A 12,423-nucleotide genomic window follows, 5' to 3' on the forward strand; every position below is an offset into this window, starting at 1 on the left:
GGCACCAATGTGCTTTTAAAAGTCCCTCTAGTTGCCATCTGCATCTTTCAGCATTTAAATACTTTTAAAAAAATATGGCCCTCAACCTCCATCTCTCCTCTTACCTACTCCATGGGGTGTTGTAAAGATTAACATTTGTGAAGTGCTCTGAACAAGTCGAGTGCAATAGAGGCAATCAATATTATAATTCCATAGGATAATTGACTATCAAAGATAGAGCTGGCCAAAACTTGGGCTCTCCAGTTCATGAGAAATTTCAAAATTTAGTTTCACTCTGATTTGGGGGTCGAGTTCTCCCAGGCCTTCCAGGCTCCTAGCTCCATGGCACAGAGCCTAGAAACTCTTTTTCATTGGAGCTGGCTGGGAATTTTCCAATGAAAGGTCCTTTATAATTAAAGTTGGTCAAAAAAACTGAAAGAAATTATAAAGTCCTTTCCATTTTGCAGGATTCAGAACAGACCCCTTTAACCTGAAATTTCTGGTAAAATGTTTAGTGACTCTGTTATGGATATGGATAAAAAACAGCTTTTCAGTTCATAAAATGATGGGGCAGGGATTGTTTAGTTTCCAATATATTGTTTGTTTGTTTTTTAAAAAGGCCATTTTTGAGAAATAACACAAAGCTTCATTTGAAAGATTCTGACCAGCTCTACTTAGAATATTCAACCACTGGACTGGTCTAAGACTTTGAGACTGTGATGACCCGTGTCTGCTGCTAGTGTGCGGGGCGGAGGGGGGAGTGCATGAGCATGCTCAGTACAAGCCAAGCAGCAAAGTGGGGTGAGGGACGTAACCCCACATGCCCCTCCCCCCCCCCCACATTGCCAGTAAATTGTCTCCTATATTGCATTTTCAAGACATTGCTGGAATGCCTTTGAAACGTAAATCAAATGGTGGTACAGTGTAAGAATTCAGCCAGACCATATTAGCAAAAGCTAGTGTCTGTTTATGAGCATTTTATCTCAGTTACCACATTTTGTAATACAATAGAATAACCACCTGTAAAATTAAGCAGTACAATTCATGTAAAATGCACACTGTAAAATTGACCTCCCCCATCTTTCAATTTCAGCTCTTCCGGTCCTTATGTAGAACAATTCACAAATTGTTGGACAGGCGCTGGATTTAGGCCGGAGCGGGGTAGGTTAGTTTACCCTACTGATGATGTGATGTTGCAATCGTAATCCTGCTTGGAATAAGAGGAGCCAAGGTCCAGGTATTTACTGTACTGTGTGCGTGTGGCAGCGGAGACTTCTTACTAATTTGTGTCATCAATGGAATTATATAGTCTCAGCACTAATTCACTGAACTAGAATTCATGCCTCCCTAATTCTTCTCAGGAGTCTGTAACTACTCACAGCACATATAGAAATGTAACCTTCAGGTCATTCAACAATGAAAACGTCCATCTTTAATATTAAAGAGCTCAGATGATGAGACCCTGGAGAAGCACTGACTCAAAACTCACTTTGTTGGTATCCTTCAGAATTTAGGTGAAGCTCTAGAACCCCATTGAAAGAAGTGGGCCTTATTAATTATTTATATTTTCAAGGTTGAAACTGTATATTGGAGCAACATGCATGGGCCTTGGAGGGAGGAACAAAGCTTATAAGAGGGAAGAGTTTGGGGTAGACACCAGGAAGCCAGTCTGTGTGCACATGGCTGGAATACTAGCTGCAGTACCTCTATAAATAGTTCTTTAATAAAGAGCCATTTTAGTTTTAGAAACATGGCATCCTCTCATGTTATTACCCAGTTCATCGTGCACAAAACATGCATGAGGTTCAATGAATCATGTATGATTGTAATTATCTACCTTGCTCAGATATCTGACCTGAAGGGAAAAATCCAAGATGCAACTTCACCTACAGCTTGATCAGAGGTGACAATGCTAATACTATACACTTGTATAGCACCTTTCATTCAAGGAACTCAAATTACTTCATCAAGACTGGTAGATGTTATCCTCATTTTACAAAGGGGAAACTGAAGGGCAGAATGGTAGGAGAAATGCCCCAAGTCATGCAGGGAGTCAGAGGCAAAGACAAGGCAAGAACCCAAGTCTCCAGAGTTTCAGTTTTTTGTCTGTACATACAGTTATAGCTAAACTAAAACACGGTGGAAAAGTTTGACTGATTCTCAAAGGCATGCCCATCCAGCAGTGTGTATAGTAGGCAATTTTCTACCCATTACCGACTGCATCTACTCAATATCGATTTCATAGCTTCAGTAGTTCAGAGTGTCTGTTTGATCCTGGAAGATTAGTACAATAAAAGCTTTTATTGGTGAGTTTTTACTTTTATTTGTGAGGAGTAGACTTCTTGAGCTTCAAAATTTAAATTCAATGTAAATCGGCACCTAAAAGTTTGAATATTTATGCACACTTCACTGAATGAACCAAAACTCATGGATCCACAAAATTAGGCTACCCATCACACAAAAGCAGGCTCTCACAGGAAGCTTCTAGTGCTTCCTGCTAGACCCAAAGTACCTCAATAATAGCCTCTTGTGGTATCCCAGCTCATATATATATATATAAAAATAAAATTACACCTTGAATTGTAATGGTTAAAGTGGTACCGAGACTGTGTCTAGAACAGTAGTTCTCAAACTTTTGTACTGGTGACCCCTTTCATAGCAAACCTCTGAGTGCGAACTCCCTTATAAATTAAAAACTCTTTTTTATATATTTAACACCATTATAAATCCTGGGTGCAAAGCAGGCTTTATGGTGGAGGCTGACAGCTCATGACTCCCCATGTAATAACCTCACAACCCCCTGAGGGGTCCTGACCCCTAGTTTGAGAAGTGGTCGAGAGCAAGCCTCAGATTTTTTTTAAAAGAAAGGCAGCAAGCTGCCAGGCAGCTGCAACTCAACAGCTATCTGGTGAGAGTGACACTGCTGGAAAATACAATGGATTGAATTTTCCCTAGGTGTCGGTGACCTTACTACCTAGCTACAGTCCAGATTTTGAGGTCCTTCCAGCACCCTCTGATTCAGAAGGGAAACCCTGTCTAATGGCCAGAAAGTGAGGCACTAGGGAAAGATTGTTTCTAAGTATTTAAAAAAAAAAAAAAATCCTGAGCTACTGGATTAAAGAGACCACAGGGCTTTAGCTTTTCATTTAAGTGTCTCCATATTCTCACAGTGACAACAACAGGCTGTGGCTGGGTCAGTGTTGCCCTGCAGTTTCCAGTCTAATCTGAATGTTTTACAGCTTGCTCCATATAGTAAAGTGGACCACTGTACATGGGCAGAGCCCCCTTTCGTAGGATCAGGTACTGAGTATGTAATTTAAATATATTTATGCTTACAATTGGGAGTTTTTAATGCATTCAGAAAATGCCAGTTGTATTTTGTTGGAGTGCGCCCTTATTATTTCAGTAACAATAGGAAGGGGAGAATGCAGTAAAACAATGACCTAGGAGATGGTTTGCACCAGTGTTGCTACATTGATAGAATGGCACTAATGGAGTTTGAAATGCAGTCTGGATATGCTGCACTGCTGTAACACTAGGCTTGCACCAGTGTAAGTGACTGGGATAAGGTGCACCTGTGCAGCATTTCTTCATTTGGGGTTCACACCAGTTGTCTTGATTAGCAGTATTGATGTAGTTACAAGTCTGCAATGACCTAGATGCTGACTCTCCCCTGTCTTGCTTCTTCTGTAGTCATTTACATTTATACAAAGCAAGTGCAAAATCCTACCACCAGTGTGTGCAAGTGGAGAATTGATTGGCTAGCCTTTCATACTCACTTTGCACAGGTGTAAGGGGTCACACAAGGCACATAGTAGCAGAGAACTGGGTCCAGAGACTCTACCTCCATGGTTACAGTGTAGATGGAGAACTGGCATGATTGCTGCTGGGCCCTGAGGAGTCAGGGTTAGGCTTCCTTCCAAGATTTTTCAGAGTGGGGCATTCCTAGCGTGCCAGTCACTGCTTCATTGCATCACTGCATCTGTTTCTGAGGCTGTGGTTAAACCTGGGAGACTGAATCACAGCGATACAAAAAGAAAAGGAGTATTTGTGGCACCTTAGAGACTAACCAATTTATTTGAGCATAAGCTTTCGTGAGCTACAGCTCATTTCATCGGATGCATGTAGCTCACGAAAGCTTATGCTCAAATAAATTGGTTAGTCTCTAAGGTGCCACAAGTACTCCTTTTCTTTTTGCCAATACAGACTAATACGGCTGTTACTCTGAAACACAATGATACAGTTTGTTTAGTAAAAAGTAGTATGAAAAACAGTTATTGTCAGGAGTTTGTCATTTTGCACAAGCCTTAAAAACCCAGATCCAAAGCTGGAATGTATGAACCGATTTCGCAAAGCCCAAACCTCTGTTCTATTCAGACGACAAACCCAAACCTATAAGGCTCATATCGGTTTGGACAAATTACCTCTTCTTTCCCGGCAAACCAACAGATCCTCTGTCTTCTCTTCTCCCATCCTCATATGCAGAGGCCAGTAAACAATAATAGACTAACCGGATCACACTCATAGCAAATACCTGTGGACTCCCACCTGCTGCACTGACCTTTTCTCATATTTATAGGCACAGAAAGCTGGCAGAGATGAAGCAGTTTCATAAGACTGTTATAGAGAAGCAGGTAAAATTAGATCTCCAGTTTCTTTCTCCAGAACACTTGCAAAAGCAATGATAGAAAGCAGCTTATTACCATGCAGTGCTGTTTTTCACCCTCAGATTGGTGAATACTGATGGTGACAAGCCCCCACATTGCTATTTTCTCCTTCAGTGGGATTTTAGTCAAGCTCTCCTCCTCATGCTGTGGCAGCAGCCCACATGTTGAGAAAGCCCTTTTGCAAGTGCATCATTCCAGTTGTGTACCCGATGCACAATTAACCACCACCTCCCTGGGTCTTTCTGCCTTCCTTTCCACCCCCAGGCACAAGCGTCCAGTGACATGCATGGCTTGATGTTCTGCTTAGCAATGGGGTCAACCCAAAGTTTCACTTCATCATAGGTCAGACCAGCAGGAAGACGCAGTAGCAACTCTGTAGCTATGGTCTGCAAAACATTTGGCAGACTGTGTCCATCTCAACACACTCTTTTTTAATAAAGAAAAAGCATCGGAAGGGAGATCTCGGTAAAAAGCTGAACTGGAACATTTTGACCCTTTCAAAATGGAACATTTCCATTTTCTGTTTCTACATGACTTTTGGGTTCAGTTTGTTGTTATAATCTAAATATTTTAAAAATTTAAATCAGAACAAAATCTTCCAATTTTTTCAAAATTAAATGTTTTTCGTGATATGAATGTTTTTAAATATAATTTCATGGGAATTTAGACACTTTCTGTTTTGTTCCATTTGCAACAGAAAAATGGTGGCATTTCCCATGAAGCAGAAAATCCAGTTCCCACACAGCTCTTATTTTACAGTCAGGGAAGTTTCAGTCAATGTTTCCTAACTTTGGAGCAGTGTAACAGAGCCAAAACCAGAACCTGTATCTCCTGGCTCCCATGCATGTGCTTTAACGACTAAACAAGAAGTCATTTAGAAACAGATTGACACATTTCTGCGAAATGGTTTGGTTTGACAAAAGAGCATTTTCCAGCAGAAAAATGCTCCACCAGAAAATTTTTGACCAGCTTGAATAATAATAGGCACAAATATAGCCCTTCAGTGCTTCTAAATCACCTTGAACAAGTTAAATGCTTTATATGTGCTGTAGCAAGGCCAGTCATCTCTCACGTAACCCCTCATGGCCTAAGGTCACAGTCCAGACAGCCTGCCTCAGTTTCCCCTCTTGACCTGAGTTCAGTGAGCTCAGAAAACACTTTTTCCCCATCCCTTCTTGAGTTATGCCTTATTAAATTAACAGACATTCAAAATGAAGTTTTCCAGTCTATCCAAAAAGTACAATCCAAAACAAGGTTTATCTTCCATCTCCCAGGTCTTCCTGCTTTCGCAGGCTACTCCCAAGCCCTACCTGGCTAGAGTCTCAGCCCTAGCTAGAACCTGCTCACTCCTAACAGTCTCTAAGCATAACAGCATGGCAATTTTAACTTTATTCTTCTTCCCTTCAGCGTAGCGTACAGCTGCTCTTCATAGGGCAATCACTGTAATCTCTCCCAGCTGTGGCTCATTCTGTACTCAGGGGTGGTTAGCCCCCGCCCTTAATAGGCGAGCCGCCCTGTTACCAATGCATGCCACATGTGATTTGGTTTTACAGAGGGAAGAATGGACTCAGCTGTTCAATCACTTGCCTAGGGCCATAGTGAGTCAGTGACAGAACCAGGCTGGGAACCAAGATCTTTTATGTACCTGTTGTGTGCTCACCACTGGACCATGCTGTGCCACTAGGACATAGTAAGTACAGTGCTCTGTGTATAGCTCAGAGGGATACCATGAGGCCTAGTTCAGTAGGGTTTCTCTGTGTGTGTGTGTGTGTGTGTGTGTGTCTCTCTCTCTCTCTCTATCTATGTATATGGGGGGAAGAGGTGTTTTGAAGCCTTCTCCTGAAGGAGGATAGGGGAATAGTTGTTTGTTTTTTGTTGCTGGTTTCAATTTCTCTCTCCCGTCTGCCCCAAATTGCTAAGTGTCATTGATTGGCTTAGTCATGTGGTGGATTTTTTTTTCTTTCAAAGAACTGAAACGGTTTTGAAATAGAAGATTCATTTTTGAAAAATTAAGTTTTTCACCCTGAAAATAGACATCATGCAGCTTTTAAACAAGCTCCCCACACTAACCGTTTCACGGTGGAAGAAGGTAGTGCACAATAACTGAGCTGGGGCAGCTTTTGTATTTGTGAGCAGTGCAAGCCAAATTCCACCCTGTATAAACCCCATGAAATGAATGGGACCAACGTTCCCCACTCTGGGGGTTCTAATCATGTACTGTTTTGCAAGAGTGTGGAACTGGTGCTCTTCTCTTGCACATAAACTACTGCTTTGCTTTCTACAAGTCAAGATTTTTTTTTTTTTTTAAGTGAGAGTGAGAGACTGATACTGGCTTGAGGCAGATGTGCTAACAGATGCTATTCCCCACACAGCTCCATCAATGTTCCTTAGTCATGGTCTGCAATAGCCTGGCTGTGACTTAATCCCTAGACCTTTTAAGGTTCTTGTGCAGACAGCACTTCCACTCAGAGGGCTAGATTGTGCCTTTTCAGACAGCCCTGAGCAAGAGATGCATGACCATTCAGAGACGACTGAGGCACAATTCCCTGCCTGTCTACCGTCGCCTGGGTTAGGTTGAAGGGGAATATCCCCATCTTTCTACACTGTAACAGCCAAAATCTGAACAGTGCTAGAAGTGTGGGGACATTACTCCACCTTACTTCCCTGCAAGGGTAGTTAGGACTGTAACAATCCACCCCCCAGCCCCATGAAATGTGGCAAATTATGCAGTGATCTGAGTCTCCCCTCCAGCCGATGCTGAGTCCTGTGTTGTGGCTTCATTAATTATTTCACAGACTAGTTCTCTGCATATTGGGTGTTTAGAGAACCAGGCCCAGCTGGACAATGGTTATTTAGGCTCCAAACTACCATTGAAAGTGTTCATGAAAGGTTCTAGATCGGGGTGGGCAAACCTTTGGGGAGATTGCATGCCGGGCCATGAATGTAGGGCTGGGGCAGGGGTGCAAGAGGTGGTGTGGTGTGCAGGAAGGGGCTCAGGGTAGGGGTTTGGGGTGCAGGAGGGCTTGGGGCGTGAGCTCTGGCCCAGCGCCGCTTACCTGGAGCAGGTCAGGGTTGCAATGGCGCACAGTGGGGTTAAGGCAGGCTCCCTGTCTGCCCTGGCCCTGCGCCGCTCCCAGAAGCAGCTGGCACCATGTCCCTGCGGCCCCTTGGGGAGGGGAGGCAGGCAGAGGGCTCCACGCACTGCCCTCGCCTGTAGGCACCACAGCCAATGGGAGCTGCGGGGAATGGTGCCTACAAGCGAGGGCAGTATGCGGAGCCCTCTGCCCCCCACCTCCAAGGGCTGCAGGGACGTAGTGCCAGCTGCTTCCGGGAACGGTGTGGGGCCCGTGGCGCCATGGGGGTGGCAATTCTGTAGGCTGGATCCAAAGCCCTGATGGGCCAGATCCAGCCTGCGGGCTGTAGTTTGCCCACCCCTGTTCTAGATCAACAGCTCTGGGACTGCAGTCCTCTATTTACCTGCAGCACAGAGAGCAGCAGTGAAAGCTTCCCATGGGGCAGGTTATCTCAGAAGGTTGTTGCCACAAATACAGAAGAGTGGGGGTAGAGTGTAGGATAACCATATGATAATTATAATACTGCCTCTCCAAACAGACTTTTACTCCCCATGAACCACTGCTGTGCAGGCAGTGATGGGAATGTCTAATCTCCAGTTGTGGTACTGCATTCATCAGGACAGGCTGTTGTATACCTCCAGAGATGTAAATAGCACAAGGGATGGGAAGACTAGAGGAAAGGAAAGAGACGATTCTTGTGACTTGCAGGTCTTCTGTTCTAAAATTGAGATGAAACAGCGCAAACTCTAAATGTAAGAGGCCTTTGCTTGCATACTGTACCTTAGACCAGCTGCATGCTCGGGACTCAGTGACACTGACGACAGTAATAGACTCCAGTGAATACCTTCAGTTATTCATTTGATAGCCCGGTATAATTCCATATGGTAGGGTCTAAACACTCCACACCTGGAGAAGTTTGGATCCAGATGCAAACACTGTGGCACCAGCCCATGGGACTGCATGTGTGATCCCACGCTCCCTTATATATACACAGAATTAATTTGGGTATTATAGGTCAGATTTTCAGAAGGACTGAGGCCTGGCCTCCCTTTGATTTGCCCCTATAAATGGCTAGTTAAAGACACTAGGAATCAGATTTGCACCCACAGATAAATTTCAGGCTGTTCTGAAAATGTGGCCCTGTATAATCTAGTTTTAGGTCTGATTCATAGATGTACTTACTCCTTTGCAATCTTTCATATCCCCAACTGATTTATATGACATGATTTGTGTACAGAATCTCAGATTCTAAATCTGGGGATGGGGAAGAAAAGCAAGAGAACCTTAGGATTCCTTAAAATCATGGGCCTGACCATTGATTTACATTAGTGTTACTCCATTCTCTTCAACAGTTAGTTCTGGTTCTCACAGGTGAGAGATAAAAATCATGCACATCAATGATACCTTTGCAGTTATAATGCTGCACTTTTGGTTCCTAGCTGATTGGGAGCACTTCAAATAGTACTGAAATGTTATGGAAGAAACATAGTGGGTCAAATTCATCCCTGATATAAATCTATTACAGTCAAAATGTTGCTACACTTGGGATATACTTAGCCCACCATGCTTTTCTTAGCCATGGTATGAAAATACTCATCCACTGAAAACAAATACATGTTTTGACTGGAAATAGATTTCCCTAAGGAAACATTCAAGCAATGGATGGACATTCTTTTAGTGGTTTACATAACTGTCATGGGTGACCTACAGCGGCTGTGTGCTATTAATAAATGCTATGTTTGTACAAGTGAACCCTGTACAAGCAGATAGTATATTTATTAGTGTTATTGCAACTACCAGCTGCTAGGTGTTCAGAATTACATGGGCATTGCCTCACAGGTCAGTAGAGTGTTACTCACCCAAAATCTTTGCAGTGCCTTACAGCCAGGGTGGCTGTGATCCTTCTCCGAGACATACATGCTTGTAAGTGAAAGATTCAGTGTCTCTCTTTGGACTCCAAGATGTGCTAGACCAGGGACAAACAATTATTTTTTTGTCAAAGTCCAAATTTCTTGGTCAAGGTATAGTCAAGGTCCAGACTCCAGAGAAAATAATACAGAAATAAAATAGAAACAATATAATAGATTTTTGTGTTCCGGATTTGGCCCATGGTCCACCTATTGACTACCCTTGTACTAGACCAATCCTCTGTCTTTATTCATAAACAGGACACCTCCTTGCTGGTTGTTTCTTTTTGTAGGTTTCCTTTCCTGTAGATTATCTTCTACCAATAGGCTTGAAGGGGTCCCTGGGTCACAAACCTCTTGTCCAATTCACTTTAAATGTAGCCAAAAAATTCTACCTTGACCCTAAGAGGAAACTACCAGTTTTGAGGCAGATAAGTTTCTAAGGTATTTTGTGGCTTTTAGAGAGAAGCCAGGTCTGGCTTAGAATGAAAACTCAGTTGCAAACGTAACTATGGAGTGATGGCTGTCAGTCCATGACAAAAACAAAAGCAAAGTCCTTTTACAGTGTGAGGTTACAAAACACAACTACAATGTAAATTCTTTGCTCACCTCTACAATATTTTAATCAATAATCACTTTATCAACTTTCTGATTTTTTTTTCCCTTCAACATCCATTTTTAAAGGCATTCCTTTTAGTACAAATAGAGCCAGTCAATTTTATAAAGGTGCTTGTGGCATTTCAAAACAGTGGGGTTTTTTAGCAATCAAACTTTTAGGACACTGTAAAATGTTAAGATATGGAGTTAGCTATTATAAACATTTTGTCATTCTAAACCTAATTTAAGGGACTGCAGTCATGTAGCTGGAAAGAAAAAGAAAAGAAGGAAAGAAAAAATTGGAGTTTTGCTTATAGTTTAAGGGGAAAGAGTCTTCAATCTTGAGAGGAAAGAAAACATTTATTTTATGGTAGTATAAAAAAATATTAGGTTTTCTAAACAGAGAAGGATTAAAATGTGACCTCCAAGTTTGTTTAAACATGTTTCTCTCCAGCGCCATGGTGCTGGTGTAAACAGGATGCACTTTCAATCCCTCATATTTGTTTGTGATGGCACACGTACAAGGAATTAGCACAGATGCACTCATAAATCTAATTAGCTCCCACAAATAGAACTTGTGAAGCCTTTGTCTTGTTTCAGATTTTCTCGTCAAGTATCAGGAAATGCAGAGAAGAGCAACTGAATGGGTTGGGGGGGGGTGAATAATAGGATCCAAATGGACCCAACCCAAAATCCCGGATCTGAACTTTTGGGGACATTTGGGTTCAGATCCAGAATCAAACTTTGCAGATTGGGTCCATCTCTACTCATAGGTTTCATTCCATTCTAGGTTGCTAATGACTAAAAGTTACCACTCTCCAATGGCTGGTTGGTGGCCATGGAATGAATTGGTAGTCTCAATCCATTTCCTAGGTGCCTGCATCCCAGAAACTACCATTACAGTTAGTAGTAATGGATGAACAAGATATTTGGCTTTGGATGCTGCTCATACGTGGAGTAACTTAACGTTAAGTTGCTATTAAAGGTTTGCGTGTTTGTTTACATTTATTTTCTTCCTTCCTTCCTTTTTTTTTTTTTTTTTTTTTTAAGTTTTCTTGGAATAAGTAGTGAGCCTGTAAAACCTTCAGGGCAAAAATCATGCCTGCTCCATGTTGTATGCAACATCAGACACACTGACAGCATCCAAAAATAACGGATACAGATAAACTCCAGCTAACCTTTGTGTTCTTAGGTACGTCCCTTTGCACTTTTATGCTGGACAGCCCTCCGTTAAACATAATCCTTCTCAAAAATAAACATGCAGAGTTTACTAGCAGCCTCTGGTATTACACTATTACTAGTCAATGAACAGTTCACATGACACGGTCATCTTCCTTTAGATGATTTTTACTTGCTATGTTTGGTTCTAAGTATAAACATTTCCCTTATCTATCTATCTCAGTTATTTATGCTGCCAGCCAGCCCCAGAATGTCTGAGCGCCTTCCACATACAATCAATGACAATAGCAGAGTCCCTAGAGGACTTCATCGTGTCTCTGACAATAACAATAAGCTTACACTTGTATTTATTTAGACCCTGATCCAGCAAAGTGCTTAAGCATATGCTTGACTTTCAGGATATCCCTAGTCCCCCTGAAGTCAACAGGACTACATATGTGCTTGGAGTTAACTGGCTGCTTAAGTGCTTTACTAAAAAGGGATGGATTTATGCACACATTTAATGGACTGAAGCCTCAATTAGCACTTGAGTTGTATCATCATCAACAGAAAAATTCTTCTCATGCCCCAATTATTTCATGTATAGAAAAAGAGGCAGCTCTTCCAGATACAACCTCCTCAAACTTCATTGTTCAGTATCCCATAAGGATGTGTGCCTGGTGGGAATTTAAAAACTCAGATGACTATATTTGTCTCCTGTGACATCATCTAAATAATCCTAAACTCCTATATAAGTGAGGGTTTGGACAGGCATCTACAGCTCAGTTGTCCGTTCTTTACGCACTGAAACAAAACAAAAATCTCAGAAAGGCTCTTTCTGCGTTTAAGCAACAGTCATTCGTCAAGTATCCCAACTGCTCAAAAATATTTCCCAAAATTAACATGAGTGTTTGGGCCAATGATTAAACTAAATGCTTAGAAAATTACGTTAAAAAAGAAAGACCGTAAGTTTAGCTCAGCAAATACAAACAAGTGTTTTTTTGGCAATCCAATCCTGTATGGGAGGATGAAGTCTGTGAC

At 42.1% G+C, this 12,423-nt stretch overlaps 1 long non-coding RNA gene across 1 annotated transcript in view; it reads left to right on the forward strand.

Annotated features, from left to right (window-relative positions):
- The first annotated feature begins 6,198 nt into the window (after positions 1-6,198).
- LOC122464651 overlaps positions 6,199-12,423 on the forward strand; it is a 32,698-nt gene continuing 26,473 nt past the window's right edge. The window contains exon 1 of the long non-coding RNA XR_006288869.1: positions 6,199-6,336. This is a non-coding gene — a long non-coding RNA (uncharacterized LOC122464651). The remainder of the gene's footprint in view (positions 6,337-12,423) is intronic.

This window comes from Chelonia mydas, chromosome 2 (assembly GCF_015237465.2).
Source record: "Chelonia mydas isolate rCheMyd1 chromosome 2, rCheMyd1.pri.v2, whole genome shotgun sequence".
NCBI lineage: Eukaryota > Metazoa > Chordata > Testudines > Cheloniidae > Chelonia > Chelonia mydas.